General features: G+C 43.5%; 1 protein-coding gene across 8 annotated transcripts in view; it reads right to left on the bottom strand.

Moving 5' to 3' along the window:
- Positions 1-14,847, bottom strand: part of Runx1t1 (RUNX1 partner transcriptional co-repressor 1) — a 149,162-nt gene that overhangs the window by 61,976 nt on the left and 72,339 nt on the right. The gene's annotated exons all lie outside the window — the stretch shown is intronic.

Genomic DNA, 14,847 nt, shown 5'->3' with positions numbered 1-14,847 from the left:
TTGGAGGAAGTGGGAGGAAAGCAATAGAAGTAAAGGGAAGAAACTGGGAAAGAACAGAAACAAGAAGGAAGGCCCCAAAGGGAGAGATGCCCTGGGAAGATTTGCTTACCCCTAACTGACGACCTCCTCAGCCCACCTCAGATAGCAATACCTAAACTGATATGGCTCAACTACTCCTCTGTACTTTAAAGTACTTCTACCAAGGAAAAAGGAGATACAGTATAAAGCACACAGCGAGCTTCCTCTTCAAACTTAAGATTTAGATTTATGCACAAGGCAATCTTTGTATCGCGATCTCTGTCCATTTCTGGAAAGATGACAGATCACCTCATGGCTTTAACTGGGAACGGTTGTCAACATCAGCCTTGAACCACACACTCAATTTCATCAATACTTTAGGAACAAGAACTACCAATTAATGCACGAAAGAATGCCACTAGTTCAAACAGGAATAGATTCATTCTGACCAGATATATGTGCACATGAATATATTTCGGGTTTTGACATTAGCCAAATTCCTGTGACGGTGGACTTCTCTGATCAAATGGTTCCAACCCAGAGGCCCTACAAACGACAACAAAGTGGGACCATATGGAAGCCATTCTGTTCTGCTCTACACAATCCACCCAGAGTAGAGATGGATGAAGAAACCACCGGCCAGGCCGAACCCATGCACACAGAAACATTCTGGAACACGGAGATTTAAGATAAATTCAGACAATATGTTTCAAATATGCAGAGCGCAGCTGCATTTGTTTGGAATTACTCTTTCAGTGTTTTTGAAATCTATATTCTTGAAACCCTTATAGCAACCAGCACCAGAGCAGTGACTTAACCAGAGAAGCATCTTACCCCACTTCAAATTACAGGATACGGTTAAACCAACACGAGGCGACACTGCATCGCGTGCCATTGTTTTAAGCAAATGAGGATTATATTTTCCTGGTAAATCCTTCCTGGTTTACAGTTGCTGGAGGACAATTTGTGATTCCTACTGAAAGAGTGACACAAAATGACACAGGGAGGGGAGGAGAGAAGGAGAGAGAGCGGAATGTGGGAAATAAAAGATTGAAAAAGAAAACTGTTCAGGCATGGAAGGAAGATGGGTAAAATAAACAAGAGTAGATTTGGCCTCTCTGGTAAGGACTCCCACAACTTCTAGACACGACAGTCTTCCCACTTGGCAAACCCCCAGCACATATGTACCAAAGATGGTGGAGCACGGAAAAACTTACAGTACATAAAAAGGTATTACTGATACCATTTCAAATGTCATGCACTGCCAGGGCCCTCTAGAGGCAATGTTTTCTCTTTCTGGTTTCTTTCTTTTCTTTCTTTCCTTTCTTTCTTTCTTTCTTTCTTTCTTTCTTTCTAATAGTAAAGGTAGAACATAATCTGACTTGGCGCTTGTCTCATTTACAGTTGGAAGTGTGGTTTAAAAGTATGGAAGACAGGAATTCTACACTAGCCTTGGTTATAAGCCATACTGGAGAGGATCAACGTGAAGGTGATTCTTTTGACCATTAATGGTAAGTGCCCCTCCAGAGCCTTAATTCTGCATAATAAAAATGGAAATGCTATTCCATGTTGCTCTTAGAAAAGTGAGATGGAAATAAATGAGATTATGTGTTTAAAACCCTAGCATATCCCTACACATGAAGAACACCAATACCATCCTGCACTTTTCTATATAGATCTTGCAAATCCATCAAGTCTGAGTATCTGTCAATACAGGAGATGGCTATTGCTACTCCTGGATTTTGTGGAAGATTTTTGTTTGTTTGAGGTCTTTCTTTGTCGCTTCCCTCACCTAGAATGCCCTGCCCTTATTTGCCCATTCTCACTGCCCGTGAGATCTCATATTACACTTTTCCTTAACTGCTCATGCACCACCACATGACACAGCCTTTGCTTCTCTGTCATGACTCATCCATCTGTCTCTATAAGAAAATGTGTATGTATTACCACACACACACCAACTCATGGAAACAGCAGACACTCCATGGACAACTTTCTCTTTTGAATTATCCCTTAGTCATGCATTTAATAAGCAGGTGTAGGATGGGTGTGGTGGCACATGCCTTTAATTCTAAAACTTGAGAAGCAGAGGCAGGTAGAGCTCTGTGAGTTAGGCCAGCCTGGTCTACAGAGCGAGGTCCAGGCAGCAAGAGCTACAGGAAGACCCTGTCTTAGCAAGATAAAATAAACACACATAACTTCCTGTATTGACACACATAACTTCCTGTATTGACACACATAACTTCCTGTATTGACACACATAACTTCCTGTATTAGAGACAGTTCAAAGATTCAGTTAGTGTCATGCCCGCCATCAATAGCACACAGGGATGGAGTAACAATAGTGAACAGATGATCTGGGACTTTTTTTTTTGAGATTATGCTTCAATAGCTCATTGACAATATCTTAAGTAAGAGAGGCATTGACGATGCCCATAAATGGGTAAAAGTGCTTCCCACCAAGCCAGGCGGCTTGAGCTGGGTCTCTGAGCCATATGATAGAATGAGAGATTGATTTCTGTAAATTGTCCTCTGACCTCCCCAAGTACCATGGTATTTGCACACACACATACACACGTGTACACACATACACACACACACACAAATAAATCAATCAAATGCAGTTTCGGAGAAATGCAGCTTTTGTTTGTTTTTTAAACACAGCGTCTCTTGTACTTCAGGCCTACCCCCAATCCACTAAGCAACTGAAGGTGATCTTTACTCTCCATCCTCCCATCTCTGCCTAGAGGACGCGGGCTGGGAGAAGAAGTGTGTGCCGCTGTGCCTGCTCAGAAACACATTTAAGGCCAAGCATAGAGTCGCACAGCTGTAAGCCCAGCAGCCCCGAGATCGAGGCAGGAAGAACACTGTGAGCTTCCTGCTAGAAGAGCTACACAGTGAGATTCTATCTTTAACACAAACCAAAGACAAGAGAGCAGAGGGAGGGAATGGTGAGGAGATATAGAGCCCATCGCCTGCCTACGCAATACACAGCTGGGTAGCAACGTGCCCTGGGCAATGTCCCTATCGCGTGGATGACAGCTACCAGTTGCTGCCGTGGTTTAGCAGCCCACACATCACCAGCCCAGTAAAGAGATCAAATAATTAAATGTTCAAAGAGAACCCAAGTTGGGGGACATCCACAGTATTGTAAGATTATGAAGATCTGAAATTAAGTTCGACTTGGTCACCAGTTTTCCACACTATAGCATAAGTGTGAGTCCATTTCGCCTTTCGTCATACATGCACCATGTCTAAATGTCACCCAAAACTCATTTGGGGTTTTATTTTGTTTTTGAGACAAGGTTTTGCTATATTATCTCAGCCTGGCTTCAAACTCGAGCTCCTGCCTCAGCTTTGAAGAATATCAAAGGGATAGACATGTATCTCCGTGCAGTCCAAATTTCATGTGTTGCTAGTGATGTCACCTTGAAAGGTGGGGACTTTAGGAAGTGTTTTGGTGATGAAAACTCTGCCTTCATTATAAAAGTGCTAAAGAGACAGATATGCTGGCTGTCATCCCAGTCCGTAGGGAGGCTAAGGCAAAAGGATTACAAATTATGGTCAGCCTAGACAGTGTAAGGAGACCATCTCTCAAAATATTAAAAACAGGGGCCTGGTGGTGGTGATGCAGGCTTTTAATCCCGGCACTCGGGAGGCAGAGGCAGGCAAATCTCAGTGAGTTTGCTGAGGCCAGCCTGGTCTACAAAATAAGTTCCAGGATAGCCGTGACTGTTACACAGAGAAACCCTGTCTCGAAAAAACAAAAACAAAAACAAAACATAATAAAAATGGGTGGTGGGTGGAGCACAGTTAGGCAGACGTGTGCCCAGTACCCACAAAAGCATTTTTCCATCCTTGTTGCAGGAGGTCCTTCTGCTCCTCCAGCCAATAGCCGCTGAGATACCAGCCCATTGGGGCGTGGTCTCTCTCCCTTTAAAAAAGCGACTACTTCCCTTCTCGCTCTCTTTGCTTCCTGCTCCATTTCCGGAGACTAGACTTCTTCCTGGTTGCATAGAGGGCTGTTGTCTGGGATGGTTATCTGTAAGTTTTTTCCCCTTTAAATAAATACCACCCTATTAATCATAATTCCAAACTGGTGTGGCATTGTTTGTGACTTACGCCTTCACATCCTGTGTGGCAAATATTAAGAAAGCGCTAAGATAGCATCAGGGGAGGTTGAAGTAAGAACTGCAGTCTTCTTGGTCCACCATGTGAGGACAGACAAGCCCAGCAATGAGCGCCACACTAAATGCAGACAGGGCCATCACCTCCACACTCCAGCCCTGGGAGGAACCTATTCCCATTTTTATAAATTACTGCTCTAAGGTATCACTTGCTATAGCAACATGAACAAACAAAGAAAACAGGTGCCATAAATATTTCTGAAACATGAATGGATCTCATCTTTTCTCTGACTGTATGACCTCATAGAACTGGACAAAATGATACTTGTCTGTAGTTCCGGCATTCAGAAGCCTGAGGCAGGAGGATGATAAATCCAAGACTAGACTGGGCTATAATAAGAGAGTCTGTCATTGTCTTCCTCCTACGCACACACAAACACACACATACACACCCAACATATTAAAATAAAAACATAATACTTTGCTGGGCATGCTGAAATACCCCTGTAATTCCAGCCTTTACAAGGAAGAGGAAGCCTGTCAGCTGTTCAAGGCTGGCCTGAGTCACTTAGACTCTCGGAAAATAACTAACAACTAACAAGCAATTTCCTGAAGGAGAGTTCCACAGTTTCCACGACAAACCAAATATTCCTTTGATTTGCCCAGTCACAAACACACCAGAGCCCCAGCTCCAAACTCCTTGTCCTATGCTCGGGTCCTCTGAGTTTACTCAAGTGCCAATCCTTCCCTCGCAGTTACATGGAGCAGCTGCCCCTTGTTTCCCACTAATTCTCTATCAAATCTTCCTTTCAAGATGGTTGTTGAGCTCTAGTTCTGAACAAGGCAGTAGATCAAGGACGGGAGTAGAAGGAAACACCCTTCCTCCTAAACAAGGAAGGAGGAAACAGTCCTGACCATTGAGAGGGGTTGGTGGTGGTGCTACCCAGAACACCACCTCTTCAGATTCTACCACTCTTCACCAGAGCCCTGATCCTGTCGGGCTGCATCGAGCCAGCGTCCTCTGTGAGTGCTACTATTCTGTGGTTTCCGTCACCCGCACGTGACTCCATCCAGAGGACGCACATCTGACATGGAACCACAAAGACTTTGAAACTAGTGAGGATGCACAGCCTTCCTCCATTCGCAGACACTTCTAGGCCCTCCAGAATATCCACTGTGCACCCACACACCCTTAAAATGATTATCAACTGCATCTCTTCAGATACCTTCTCAGTCCTTATCACAAAATTTTCAGCAGTGGCCTGGTTATAAAGCAATTAATCCACTGCACAATTCTCCCTCAAAATATCCACTTTCTTTGACAGCTAAGGTATGAAAGTGTACGTGTGTATGTGTGTGTGTGTGTGTGTGTGTGTCCCCATCCCCATTAGATAGCTCCGGCTGCTCTCCAGCTCCTGTTGATTCTTCTGCCTGGGGCTCTCAGGTACTGGGATCACAAATGGCACACTGCTTGCCTAGCATACATAAAGTCCTGGATTTGGTCCAGTTCTGTATAAATCAGGCCTGGTTTAGGGAAGGTGGGGGAGGAAAGAGCAAAAATTCATGAAATCTTATCTCTAAAGAAACAAATGAAAAAAATAACAAAAAAGAGGATGGGGAGGAGATATGGGGAGAGGAGGAGGAGGGAGAAGGAACAAGAGGAGGAAAGAGAAGTAGTAGAGAGGGCTGGGGATGGACTCAGTCACTGGATATACTGGATGTGGGGAGGAATGGCTAGAAGCTCAGCACTCCAGAGTAGAAAGAGTCAGAAGTTCAAATCCCTCCTCAACCACATGAGAGCTCAAAACCAGAGATCATCTTTTAAAAAAAATAAAATAAAATAAAGCCCCATGTATCAGTTGTGGCTGAGAACCCCGCGGTCACTTGACCAGTAGTGAGCCTTGGTGATTGGTGGTCTCTACCTGGTGAAAGGTGAGAGCTCCACTTACCAGAGGGTAGAAGGATGAGGCTTTGGAATGCAGTTAGAGACTATATTGGTTTAGGAAAATGACAGCAGTAGGCTCTGCTCCAGGGTCTATGACCTCTCCAGCAACAGGCAGCTGGCTAGGTTCACAGTACCAGGCATGGATTCTCTCCTCCTGAGTGTCTAATTAGACAGCGAACACTACTATTGCCCAAATAAAGATGCCTTGCTGGGATGGTCAACGTGTTGGCTCTAGGTTTTATGGCCATGTAGAACCGCTCATTGCTTGTCTCCCTTGGCAGCCTGCACAGTAACTTGTGACTCTATGAGAGCTAGCCCTCGGGCGGAAGACGTCCAGGGCAGCTCTAGTTTCACTGTTCTAGTGTGGTCAGAAGTAGGGGTGTTTTCAGCAACAGAGTCTTACCTTCACTCTGGTAGGCAACCATGGGCAGTGGAAGCACCTATTTTTGTTTGGGGAATCTCCTGACTTCTTCAACCAACAGCCTGTAGAGAAGTTTCCTATGTCTGACCCTGCAGTTTTGGGTAGTCTCTGGCTCCTGGGGAACAGGGGTGCATTATCACCCCATATGGCATAACTCATATAAATATATATTTAGCTATATTTATTTATTTATATAATACATGTGTTTAATTTTATGTATTTAAATACATATGTGTGTGTTCAAATAATCTTATAAAGTAATGTTTCAAACTCCTCCCTTGTTATCCATATTACCAGGGAACGTTGCTGCAAAGGGGTTAAGAGTAAGAGCCCGAGGACCAGGATGCCTACTGCCAGGCAGTGTCTTCTAGCCATTAAAGGGGAGCTGCAGCCAAGAAATATTTTAATAATTCAGCCTGTTCACATATGACCCACACAAGCTCCAAAGCTCCTGTTTTACTGGTAGTATTGTCACACACAGGCACGCTAAACATTGAGGGGGGAGCATTCATGAGCCCAAAAGTACACCGTTTCTCTGTTCCAAATGAGCACACTTTATTCTTACAACTAAGAACAAGCTCTGATTAAAACTGTCCATTTAGAATGCACAGTCACATAGGTGACAAATCTCAGGGCATGGCTGTGGGATTTTCTCGATTGGGTTATCCTGGGAAAACTCGCGCTAAATATGGGTAATGCTATTCCGTGGACTGGAGTCCTTGGCTGAATGAAAAGGAGAAAGTAAGTTGAGCACACACAGTCATCTCATGGTTTTCTGACAGAAGGCAATGTCACGAGATGTCTCAAACTCCTGCTACTGTACAGTCCCTGCCAAAATGGACTGTACCCTCAAAATCTGGAACAAAATAAACACTTCTCTCAGTGGAATTTGTCATGTATTTTGCCACAGCGACAAGAAGATCAATAATACACAAGCAAAACTCTGTAAGGGCAGGTCCAAAGAGTATGATGGCAGGCATTATCTCACTTCAAGTTTACAATGAGAGGGAACTACAGATCTTCCCATTGGAGAAAAACCAAGAGGGGCTGCAGAGATGCCTAAGTGGTTAAGAGTACTGGCTGCTCTTCCAGAGCACTGGTATCAATTCCCAGCACCCATAAGGTGGTGCACAATCATCTACAGTGGGATCTGATGCCCTCTTCCGGGATAAAGGTGTACATGCAGAAAGAACGCTCATAAACATAAATCTTAAAAAAAAATGTTTGAAGACAGAAAGAAACCAAAAAGGAAAGAGGGGTGGAGACTGGAGATGGAGATTTTGAAGGTTCACTCAGATTTTAACTGAGCTAACTCCAGGCCTCAAAGTTAATGTTCTCACAGGTCAAATGCTACTTCATTGATGACTTAAAAACACAGGAATGCAGACCACATTCGTTGATGTTACATCTAGAGCTATTGACATACAAGGAACTATATGTTCCACTGCAGTAGCTACAGTCAATGGCTCTGGTGACAATTCAAGTTTTAATTAAGATGAAATCAAACTTAAAATTTTCTCCTGACCTCAGCAGCCATGTTCCATGTTCACAGCTGTGGCTGTACACACTGCATGACAATTTTCCCCAAGGCTTGCTTGTCCATCCTCACAAAGGGAAAGACACCCAAAGAAAACGGCTCTGGAAGAGACAAATTAGCCAACGTGGGAAGTGGGATTAAGGGGGCCTTTAGCCTGGGCCTAATCTTCTAGAACTTGGAGGCTCAATAACCCAGAGACCAAGTGTAGGACCCAAGACTACTGAAAAAAAAATCTCCTAATGATATCATGCTGTATTCATAGATTGGTGCCTTGTCCAATAGACATCAGACATCGCCCATGGCTTTCAGGTCACCCTATTCACATGCATGCTGGTTGATCTGAATACTACCATGGACATGAGTATCCATCTGAAACAGGAGAGCTAGAATAACACCCAGTGAATCACAATCTCTGAGAAGCAAGAATGAGAATAAACGTCTTGAGTGCAAGGCATTAGTGAACACCAGGGTTCGTCTGTGCCTTCAGTGAACATGAAAGCTGCTGAAGAAGAAAGCCAGGTAAGTCATACACTACTAGAGCTACTTATTAAAACCAAGTTCAAAAAATAAGACGACTGGGTCATGTTCATTTGGAACAACAGCACGCACTGGCTTTGTGGGAGCCTAGACAGTTTGGATGCTCAACTTACTAGACCTGGATGGAGGTGGGGGTTCCTTGGACTTCCCACAGGACAGGGAACCCTGATTGCTTTTTGGGCTGAGTCGGGGGGACTTAATTGGGAGAGGGGGAGGGAAATGGGAGGCGGTGGCGGGGAAGAGACAGAAATCTTTAATAAATAAATTAATTAATTAAAAAAAAAGAATTTCTCTTCCTTCTTTGAGACAGGGTTTCACATTACCCATGATAGCCTAGACCTCAGTATGCAGCCAAAGATGACCTTGGACTTCCATTGTGCTGCCTTCACTCCCCGAGTACTGGGCTCACAGGTGCATTCATTTCTGGAGCTTGAACCCAGGCCTCCTGAATGCTAGACAGATGCTCTACCAATTGAACATTGTATAGCAATGATCCAGCTATATTGGAGACTTTTAATCCCATTTCTGAATGCCAACTTCATGAGCACATATATATGTTTACAATTCCAACTTCCTTGACATTTATGGAAGTGTATGGAACAGAAGCACTGATACGGGCTGTTGAATGGACAAATAAAGAAAGCGAAGCTGGGCTGTGCCCAAACATCTGTGGAAGTGTGACTAATCCCTGGTTACTCAGATCAGGACAAAGGATGAATAAATGGAGAGGAGAGGAGTTGAGAACACACTCCTCAAAGGAAGAAAGACAAGCTGGTTCAGAGTCTACCCAAACTCGCTCACTTTGAGACAGAGATGGTCTCCAGATCAAGAAAAGAGGAACCGTAAGAGCCAAATGGTGCTTTTAGCTAGAATATTATCTCAGGGAGTTCATGAAGAGAAAAGCCACTGGTCTTGGCAATTCTGGTAGATTCCAGGCAGTACACATCTTGGGGAAGCACCACCTTTCATCGACAACTGCCCCCTTCATCCCAACAACTCTTGGATCTTCTTGTAATCATTTCTTGGAAACAGTTCCTGGAAGCCCTGAAAGTGGGCATCTCGAGGATGGAGGCCCAACTAGCCCACTTCTATTGATTCGGTTTCATCTCCACCTGCTTCATATTTCACCACTGTTTACGGTATCAGAGCAGGGCCTCCTCGTTCAGAACGGGAAGTCCGGACTCCTCGTCTAGGCCGTTAGCAACTGTTTGACTGAGTGGCGGCATAAAATACTTAGGCGGATGGCACATGCCTGTGATTTCAGCACTTGGGAAACAAAGGAAGAGGCTGATTCATCGTAAATCCATGGCCAGGCAGACCACAAAAAGATTTTGTCTCGAACACAAAAGACTAAACTAAACTAAAAGGATTAATGAGAAATTCCGAATGCTCCAATTAACAGAAAGTAACTACTTGGACAAAGAGCTATTAGATCATCCCAGACCATGGAAAACATCATTATGTAGGGATCCGATCTTTATACTCTTTATGTACAGATATGTTCGCTGTATTTCACAGTGATAAGGCTAGCCTTGACCTTGTGTGAACCAAAGCTACCAGGGAAAAGAGGATTACCTATGTTATTGATTCCACAAGGCTGAGTCATCTGAGAGTTGGCATATCACAAATTTGGAGTCAAATTATCTCAGCTCCCACCCGCTTCTGACCTAATATCCTTGTGATGTGTCACCTGAAACCTTGAACGCATGAACGTAAGACTGCTGGCTTTCAACAAGCCAAGGTAATAATGTGATCAGCTGGCATCTGAAACTCATAGCAAAGATTTTTCGTCTTTACTGTAACTCAACTTCCTGCCGTTCCCACCATGGTATCTGAAGCATGACTTAAGACTTTCTTTTTTTCCATAACTATAAAATCCTCATGAAACTCTTACCACATTGGAGCATGCTGTTTGGGACAAACTGGCTCATGTTCCCCGGGCCACAGTAACTCATACTTGGTAACAAAATAAACTATGCTGTCCCTTTGAAAGGGGAACTTTTTGTGTGGACACTTAGGCTCTCTTGCCTAGGCATCCTTTGTAGCTGGAATGACTGACCTGCCTCACAGCTCTTCCCACACTCATTTTAACTGTTGTTGCTCTTTGGTGACACTTAAAAATAGTGAGGCCAAATCATAGGTGCATAGCTGTAGTTCCTGTTAGTGATGAGAATCCAACTGGAGGATCCCTGGGGCCCAGGAAGGAACTCAAAGCCAACCTGGGCAGCTCAGGGAGACACTCAGTTCTAAAGCATTTGCCTGGGTGTTTATCTCAACAAGGTCTGATTCTCAGTATGGGAATAATTTAAAAATGAAATAAATAGATACATTCAAACCAAGACTGGCAAAATACCTTACGAGGTAAAGGCATTTCCTGCAGGAGCCTGATTATCTGAGGTTGATCCTAGAATTCATGTAAAGGTGGAGAGAAAACCAACTCTACCAAATATCTTCTGACCTATGTGCACGCGAGAGCACAAATACACACACACACACACACACACATACACACACACACACAGAGAGAGAGAGAGAGAGAGAGAGAGAGAGAGAGAGAGAGAGAGGAGTATGAGTGTGATTTACCCTGGAAGTCTCAACCCCACCTTTGCCAGGATAAGTCTCTCTCTCTCTCTCTCTCACACACACACACACATACACACACACACACACAGAGAGAGAGAGAGAGAGAGAGAGAGAGAGAGAGAGAGAGAGAGAGAGAGGAGTATGAGTGTGATTTACCCTGGAAGTCTCAACCCCACCTTTGCCAGGATAAGTCTCTCTTTCTCTCTCTCTCTCTCTCTCTCTCTCTCTCTCTCTCTCTCTCTCTCTCTCACACACACACACACACACACACACACACACACACACACGCTTTACATTCTAACTAAGGGATCTGACTACTTCTCTGCTTAAGTGTCAACCATAGTTTCCTTTCACTCTGTTCACTCTGAGAACACAACCCAAAGCCTCTAAATGACCTGCAGGGAAGCTAGATTTCTCTGCTCTCTCCTCCTTATCTCACCTCACACCTCAAGTGTAATTTAATGACTTGCAAACTACTCTGACTTCTAGGCCTTTCTCTTGGCCAAACCTAGCACACAAAGGTGTCCTTCATGGCTCCTTCATCACTGTTATAAATGCTCTTTTACCATCGCCATTGTCTTCATGGGCTTATCAGAATTATGCAATAACTATAGAATTAGTGGTTTTCCTAGTGCCTCTCCTCCAACAGTGCTGCAAGTCAAGGCACGTATCATATTATGAACCACACATCAATCCAATCCCAAAATTTATCTGGGCCATAAAAATGAACAAGGATTTTCCTATTTAAAAGTCCTGTTTGGGGGCTGGAGATATGGCTCAATGGTTAAGAACACTTGCTGCTCTTTCAAAGAGCCCAGAGTTAGTTGTCGGCTTCCTATCAGACAGTTCTCAAATACTGTAACTCCAGATGGAGTGATTCTGACACCATCTTCTGTCCTTTAGAGCCAAGGAGCTCACGTGCAGTGTACAAACATACGTGCAGGAACTCAAATGTACACTTAAAAACAAATCTCTAGTAATACCAACACAAACAGAGACCAAAGTTGTGGAATTTGCGATTCCTTTTCAGTGTCTTTAATAAGAGAAACAACAAAAGAGCAGCTGTTGAAAACCTCTTTAATTTGTTTTACTTATACTTCATTGGTTTCAGCCAATATCATTCCCTCCAGATCATCCCAATAAAATGATAGATTGAGGTAAGCCTGACGGTATACACTCGTGCTTCCTGAGTTATGGAGGCACATGTTGGAGCCTCTCAAGCTTAAGATCAGCCTGAATTACATAAAGATATTATGATCTCAAAATATTACAAGCTGGGCATAGCTTCAGTGGCAGAATACATGCTAATATGTGTCACCGGCACCACAGTAAACCAACAACCAAAAGAAAAACCTTAGAGAACTTGGTAAGCTGTGTTTTCATTTTAATTGTAGGATTTTATTTCCTTCTTGATTTCTGCAATGAGTCCTAATCACTTGGTGTGGGACAAATGTATTCTGTCAATTATATTTTAAATAAATGCTGACTGGTCAGTAGCCAGACAGGAAGTATAGGCAGGACAAAAAGACAGGAAGTAGAGGCAGGTCAATGAGAACAGGAGAATGCTGGGAAGAAGGAAGCCCATTTCTCCACAATCCTGACCCAACCACAGAAGAGACAAGATGTGACTTCCCTGCTTAATAAGGTACTGAGCCACGTGGCTAACACAGATAAGAATAATGGGTTAATATAAGTTATAAGAGTTAATAAGAAGTTTGAGCTACTAGGCCAATCAGTTTATGATTAATGCAGACCTCTGTGTGATTTCTTTGGGACTAAACGATTGTGGGAACCTGGCAGGACAGAAAACCCGACAACAATCACTCATGGTGTGCTGTTTAGTTGTCCCATGAATTTATATACATTTTATTACTGCTATTTCCTTTGCTTTAAAGCTTTATTCCACTGTAATAAGAGTATACTGGATGTGTTTGTTTTCAATTTTCCTTTATCTGTTGAGACTTCATATGCGTCCAAACAAGTCACCAGCTGTAGAGGAAGTTCCATGGGCTGTTGAGAAGAATGTGTACTCTTTGTTGTTTGGGTGGAATATTCTGTAGATGTCTGTTAGGTCCACTTGATCTATGACACCAGTGACCACCAACGTCTTCTTTCTTAGTTTTTGTTGATTGCCAATCGATTGTCACTTCTCCTGGCTGCCCACCATTAACTCCATGGGAAGACACTAAGTCCTGAAGACAATGCACATGTTGGTTGAGGACAGAGAAAAGAATCTCCAATTGACCAGGACACTTCCCTGCAGGGTGCTTTCACAGAGGGCTGCTGGGAGAGGAGAGCCATGATGGCCTTATCCAGCAGTAGACCCCACTGGCCATGCCATCAACCTGCCAACCACATACACCACTGGTCAGGAAAGGGAACCAACTGCTTATGTTTATTGGACCTGAGCCTTGCTCAACGAGGGAGAATAAAATCCTGGGGCTGCTAACCTGGCCAAAGGCCTCAACGGGGCTCACACTGTCTTGCTAAATGGTCACATTGTTACACCATCATCTACATATTTATGTTTATCCCATAGATTAGGACAGCTGTCTGTGAAATAATTTTACATCATTGTCTTGTTAACTCAGCAGCTGTCTTCAGTGTTTATCTTAATGTCTTGGCTTCCTTTGATCTGTTGCCCACTTCGTATGCCTTTCCTCCAGTGGGAGCTTGATGAACTGGGATATCTGCCTCTTTTTGCCTTCTCAACTAACTTTTCTCCTGACACGGGTGTTCACACCTCCTACAATAAGTTCTGCCTGAGATGAACTCTCCCAAGGGCTGGACCCAGTAATCTCATTGTTTGCTTTAACACATCTATCTGGATAGCACTGACAGGCTAATTTAGACCCAAAGCCCACTGCTCCACTGGGAATCTGCTGCCTCATCTTTGGGTTTTGTACTATTTTCCAACCAGCCGACTAAGCTTCAGGCCACAATCATCCAATGCCTTCTTGACTCTCTCATCCCCCTCCGTCCAACTCATCCCAATAGCCCATCAGTTCCACTTCTGCTACCATAATGACCCTTCCTTGGTCCATACAGATGCGGCCTTTAAAATCCATTCAGGCACTGTGCTGTTTTCCCACCTCCATTCATCAAATCCTTCTTCACATCTGGAACAAGAAGAGTTCCAAAGTGTGACTGTGACAAAAAATCAACTACTTTTAATCCTTGTACAATTAAACAGGTTTCCAGCAGCTCCTGGGGGGATCCCGATTCCGCTGTTGAGAACCCCCAGCACCTAAACATAACGGTCATCCTGAAAATAGTTTCTTACATTAAACCTTCTAAAATTAAATAAATAACACTCTCCTGTTAACCTTCTATCCCTAGCCTGTACACGCTATAATATTTATAGTTAACATACTTCCCAACAAAACACCAATCAAATTTTTTTCTGGAAGTTGCAGATGTTTTAAAAGTTAATTTGAGTTGGGCATAGTGGCACACACCTGGAATCCCAGCACAAAAGTTAGCTTAGAGAGAGGATAATCAGGGGGAATTCAAGGCCAGGCTCAGCTAACTTTGAGTTCTGGCTAGTCTGGGCCCAAGTAACACCCTATCTCAAAAGAAAAAAAAAAAGAGTTAAATTGAAATATAAATTAAAATATTAAGGAAAACTTTGAAGATGAATTATAATAAACTCAGCTTAATTTTTATTAAAATTCATGAT

Source organism: Microtus oregoni, unplaced genomic scaffold (assembly GCF_018167655.1).
Source record: "Microtus oregoni isolate MIOR12 unplaced genomic scaffold, Mior012 000008F_ref0000371, whole genome shotgun sequence".
NCBI lineage: Eukaryota > Metazoa > Chordata > Mammalia > Rodentia > Cricetidae > Microtus > Microtus oregoni.
This window is presented reverse-complemented; position numbering and strand designations above follow the sequence as displayed.